Below are 6000 nucleotides of genomic sequence, written 5' to 3' on the forward strand. Positions count from 1 at the left end.
ACACATCTGCACCATCAGTTCACACTGTACCCACACACCTGCACCATCAGTTCACACTGTACCCACACATCTGCGCCAGCAGTACACACTGTACCCACACACCTGCGCCATCTGCACACACTGTACCCACACATCTGCACTAGCAGGTCACACTGTACCCACACACCAGCACCATCTGCACATTGTACCCACACATCTGCGCCAGCAGTACACATTGTACCCACACATCTGCGCCAGCAATTCACACTGTACCCACACACCAGCACCATCTGCACACACTGTACCCACATATCTGCGCCAGCAGTACACATTGTACCCACACATCTGCGCCAGCAGTACACACTGTACACACACATCTGCGCCAGCAGTACACACTGTACACACACATCTGCGCCAGCAGTACACACTGTACCCACACATCTGCGCCAGCAGTACACACTGTACCCACACATCTGCGCCAGTACACACTGTATCCACACATCTGCGCCAGCAGTACACACTGTACCCACACATCTGCGCCAGCAGTACACACTGTACACACACATCTGCGCCAGCAGTACACACTGTACCCACACATCTGCGCCAGCAGTACACACTGTACCCACACATCTGCGCCAGCAGTACACACTGTACCCACACATCTGCACCATCAGTTCACACTGTACCCACACATCTGCACCATCAGTTCACACTGTACCCACACACCAGCACCATCTGCACACTGTACCCACACATCTGCGCCAGCAGTACACATTGTACCCACACATCTGCGCCAGCAATTCACACTGTACCCACACACCAGCGCCATCTGCACACATTGTACCCACACATCTGCGCCAGCAGTACACACTGTACCCACACATCTGCGCCAGCAGTACACACTGTACCCACACATCTGCGCCATCAGTACACACTGTACCCACACATCTGCACCAGCAGTACACACTGTACCCACACATCTGCACCATCAGTACACACTGTACCCACACATCTGCGCCATCTGCACACACTGTACCCACACATCTGCACCAGCAGTACACACTGTACCCACACATCTGCGCCATCAGTTCACACTGTACCCACACATCTGCACCATCAGTTCACACTGTACCCACACACCAGCACCATCTGCACACACTGTACCCACACATCTGCACTAGCAGTTCACACTGTACCCACACACCAGCACCATCTGCACACACTGTACCCACATATCTGCGCCAGCAGTACACACTGTACCCACACATCTGTGCCAGCAGTACACACTGTACCCACACATCTGCACCAGCAGTATACACTGTACCCACACATCTGCACCAGCAGTACACACTGTACCCACACATCTGCGCCAGCAGTACACACTGTACCCACACATCTGCGCCAGCAGTACACACTGTATCCACACATCTGCGCCAGCAGTACACACTGTACACACACATCTGCGCCAGCAGTACACACTGTACCCACACATCTGCACCAGCAGTACACACTGTACCCAACACATCTGCACCAGCAGTACACACTGTACCCACACATCTGCACCAGCAGTACACACTGTACCCACACATCTGCACCAGCAGTACACACTGTACCCACACATCTGCACCAGCAGTACACACTGTATCCACACATCTGCGCCAGCAGTACACACTGTACACACACATCTGCGCCATCAGTTCACACTGTACCCACACATCTGCACCAGCAGTACACACTGTACCGACACATCTGCACCAGCAGTACACACTGTACCCACACATCTGCACCAGCAGTACACACTGTATCCACACATCTGCGCCAGCAGTACACACTGTACCACACATCTGCGCCATCAGTTCACACTGTACCCACACATCTGCACTATCAGTTCACGTTGCACACAGTGTACAGACACATCTGCATCGTCTGTTCACACTGCACACTCAGTGTACGCACACACCTGGGCAGTGGCACAAACCTATGGCCAGTCCCCCACCTCACGCACGCAGCAGCTTCTCACCGCTGCCACTTACGCGGTCTGTTTTTCCTGCCCGAATCCACTCTCCTCCGGATGCGGCATTCTTAGCGGGGGAGCCGTGCTCCTGCTCCAGGCTGCGGCTGCTGGGCCCCGGGTGGAAGCCGTTCTGCAGCCCGTTGGCACAGGGCTGTGCCGGAGCTCCGTTGACCGTGTGGCAGGACGGGTTTTGTGGTTCCATGTCCATAGACCGGGCTGTGTCCGCGAGGGCGGATTGTCCGGATTCCACACTCAGCTCTGGCTACCGACAACCGCTCGCGCTCTGGGGTCACTCACGGTCATTCTGCCGCTCCGCCTGACGTCACCGCCAGCTGCGCTTGCGCCCTGAGCTCCCTCCCTCACCCGTCACGCCCCTCCCCAGACCTTCCTCTCCCACCATTCCCAACCCTCCTCCAGCTCCCACTTCCTCCTTCACCCCTCCCTCTTCTCCCCACACCCTCCCCAATTCCCTCATCCCACACCCTCCCCATTCTACCCTTTCCCTCCCCTCCACGTCCCCTCCCCAGCAAACCCCTTCCCCCTCCCCAGCAAACCTCTTCCCCTCCCCAGCACCCCCTCCTGCACAACTCCCCCCTCGTCCATCTCTCCCTCCCCTCCCCCAGCCCTCCCCGTCCCCTCCCCCCAGCTCTCCCCGTCCCCTCCCCCAGTGCTCCCTCTCCTCTCCCCTCCCCAGTGCTCCCTCTCCCCTCCCCTCCCCCAGTACTCCCTCTCCCCTCCCCTCCCCCAGTACTCCCTCTCCCTCCCTCCCCCAGGCTCCCTCTCCCCTCCCCTCCCCAGTGCTCCCTCTCCCCTCCCCTCCCCCAGTACTCCCTCTCCCCTCCCCTCCCCCAGTACTCCCTCTCCCCTCCCCTCCCCCAGTGCTCCCTCTCCCCTCCCCTCCCTCCCCCAATGCTCCCTCTCCCCTCCCCCTCCCCCAGTGCTCCCTCTCCCCTCCCCTCCCCCAGTGCTCCTCTCCCCTCCCCCAGTGCTCCCTCTCCCCTCCCTCCCCAGTGCTCCCTCTCCCCTCCCCCAGTGCTCCTCTCCCTCCCCAGTGCTCCCTCTCCTCCCCAGTGCTCCCTCTCCCCTCCCCCAGTGCTCCCTCTCCCCTCCCCCAGTGCTCCCTCTCCCTCCCCCCCCCCTCCCCCCCATTGCTCCCTCTCACCCCCTCCCCCAGTGCTCCCTCTCCCCCCCCACTGCTCCCTCTCACCCCCCCTCCCCCACTGCTCCCTCTCCCCCTCCCACTGCTCCCTCTCCCCCCCCCCACTGCTCCCTCTCCCCCCCCCACTGCTCCCTCTCCCCCCCCCACTGCTCCCTCTCCCCCCCCCACTGCTCCCTCTCCCCCCCCCACTGCTCTCCACTCTCTCTCCCCCCACTGCTCCCTCTCCCCCCCCCCACTGCTCCCTCTCCCCCCCCCACTGCTCCCTCTCCCCCCCCCACTGCTCCTCTCCCCCCCCCACTGCTCCCTCTCCCCCCCCCCACTGCTCCCTCTCCCCCCCCCCACTGCTCCCTCTCCCCCCCCCCAGTGCTCCCTCTCCCCCCCCCCAGTGCTCCCTCCCCCCCCACCCCCAGTGCTCCCTCTCCCCCCCCCCCAGTGCTCCCTCTCCCCCCCCCCAGTGCTCCCTCTCCCCCCCCCCCAGTGCTCCCTCTCCCCCCCCCCAGTGCTCCCTCTCCCCCCCCCCAGTGCTCCCTCTCCCCCCCCCCAGTGCTCCTCTCCCCCCCCCCAGTGCTCCCTCTCCCCCCCCAGTGCTCCCTCTCCCCCCCCAGTGCTCCCTCTCCCCCCCCAGTGCTCCCTCTCCCCCCCCAGTGCTCCCTCTCCCCCCCCCCAGTGCTCCCTCTCCCCCCCCCAGTGCTCCCTCTCCCCCCCCCCAGTGCTCCCTCTCCCCCCCCCCAGTGCTCCCTCTCCCCCCCCCCAGTGCTCCCTCTCCCCCCCCCAGTGCTCCCTTGCTCCCTCTCCCCCCCCAGTGCTCCCTCTCCCCCCCCCAGTGCTCCCTCTCCCCCCCCCAGTGCTCCCTCTCCCCCCCCAGTGCTCCCTCTCCCCCCCCCAGTGCTCCCTCTCCCCCCCCAGTGCTCCCTCTCCCCCCCCAGTGCTCCCTCTCCCCCCCCCAGTGCTCCCTCTCCCCCCCCCCCAGTGCTCCTCTCCCCCCCCCAGTGCTCCCTCTCCCCCCCCCCCAGTGCTCCCTCCCCCCCCCCAGTGCTCCCTCTCCCCCCCCCCAGTGCTCCCTCTCCCCCCCCAGTGCTCCCTCTCCCCCCCCCAGTGCTCCCTCTCCCCCCCCCAGTGCTCCCTCTCCCCCCCCCCCAGTGCTCCCTCTCCCCCCCCCCGTGCTCCCTCTCCCCCCCCCGTGCTCCCTCTCCCCCCCCCGTGCCTCCCTCTCCCCCCCCCCGTGCTCCCTCTCCCCCCCCCCGTGCTCCCTCTCCCCCCCCCCAGTGCTCCCTCTCCCCCCCCCCAGTGCTCCCTCTCCCCCCCCCCAGTGCTCCCTCTCCCCCCCCAGTGCTCCCTCTCCCCCCCCCAGTGCTCCCTCTCCCCCCCCCAGTGCTCCCTCTCCCCCCCCCAGTGCTCCCTCTCCCCCCCCAGTGCTCCCTCTCCCCCCCCCAGTGCTCCCTCTCCCCCCCCAGTGCTCCCTCTCCCCCCCCCAGTGCTCCCTCTCCCCCCCCAGTGCTCCCTCTCCCCCCCCCAGTGCTCCCTCTCCCCCCCCCCAGTGCTCCCTCTCCCCCCCCCAGTGCTCCCTCTCCCCCCCCCAGTGCTCCCTCTCCCCCCCCCCAGTGCTCCCTCTCCCCCCCCCAGTGCTCCCTCTCCCCCCCCCAGTGCTCCCTCTCCCCCCCCCAGTGCTCCCTCTCCCCCCCCCAGTGCTCCCTCTCCCCCCCCAGTGCTCCCTCTCCCCCCCCAGTGCTCCCTCTCCCCCCCCCAGTGCTCCCTCTCCCCCCCCCCCCAGTGCTCCCTCTCCCCCCCCCCCCAGTGCTCCCTCTCCCCCCCCCCCCAGTGCTCCCTCTCCCCCCCCCCCAGTGCTCCCTCTCCCCCCCCCAGTGCTCCCTCTCCCCCCCCCCCAGTGCTCCCTCTCCCCCCCCCAGTGCTCCCTCTCCCCCCCCCCCAGTGCTCCCTCTCCCCCCCCCCAGTGCTCCCTCTCCCCCCCCCCCCAGTGCTCCCTCTCCCCCCCCCAGTGCCCCCTCTTCCCCCCCCCCTCACAGTGCTCCCTCCCCCCCCCAGTGCTCCCTCCCCCCCCAGTGCTCCCTCCCCCCCCAGTGCTCCCTCTCTCCCCCCCCAGTGCTCCCTCTCTCCCCCCCCAGTGCTCCCTCTCTCCCCCCCCAGTGCTCCCTCTCTCCCCCCCCCGTGCTCCCTCTCTCCCCCCCCAGTGCTCCCTCTCTCCCCCCCCAGTGCTCCCTCTCTCCCCCCCCAGTGCTCCCTCTCTCCCCCCCCAGTGCTCCCTCTCTCCCCCCCAGTGCTCCCTCTCTCCCCCCCCAGTGCTCCCTCTCTCCCCCCCCAGTGCTCCCTCTCTCCCCCCCCAGTGCTCCCTCTCTCCCCCCCCAGTGCTCCCTCTCTCCCCCCCCAGTGCTCCCTCTCTCCCCCCCCAGTGCTCCCTCTCTCCCCCCCAGTGCTCCCTCTCTCCCCCCCCAGTGCTCCCTCTCTCCCCCCCCAGTGCTCCCTCTCTCCCCCCCAGTGCTCCCTCTCTCCCCCCCCAGTGCTCCCTCTCTCCCCCCCAGTGCTCCCTCTCTCCCCCCCAGTGCTCCCTCTCTCCCCCCCCAGTGCTCCCTCTCTCCCCCCCCAGTGCTCCCTCTCCCCCCCCCCAGTGCTCCCTCTCCCCCCCCCAGTGCTCCCTCTCCCCCCCCCAGTGCTCCCTCTCCCCCCCCCAGTGCTCCCTCTCCCCCCCCCAGTGCTCCCTCTCCCCCCCCCCAGTGCTCCCTCTCCCCCCCCCAGTGCTCCCTCTCCCCCCCCAGTGCTCCCTCTCCCCCCCCCCCAGTGCTCCCTCTCCCCCCCCCCAGTGCTCCCTCTCCCCCCCCCAGTGCTCCCTCTC

General features: G+C 67.1%; 1 pseudogene; it reads right to left on the reverse strand.

Annotated features, from left to right (window-relative positions):
• LOC137380559 (pantothenate kinase 1-like) overlaps positions 1–2314 on the reverse strand; it is a 114055-nt pseudogene extending 111741 nt beyond the window's left edge.
• Between the last annotated feature and the right edge of the window lie 3686 nt (positions 2315–6000).

The sequence above is a fragment of the Heterodontus francisci genome, chromosome 20 (genome assembly GCF_036365525.1).
Source record: "Heterodontus francisci isolate sHetFra1 chromosome 20, sHetFra1.hap1, whole genome shotgun sequence".
In the NCBI taxonomy this organism is placed as follows: Eukaryota; Metazoa; Chordata; class Chondrichthyes; order Heterodontiformes; family Heterodontidae; genus Heterodontus; species Heterodontus francisci.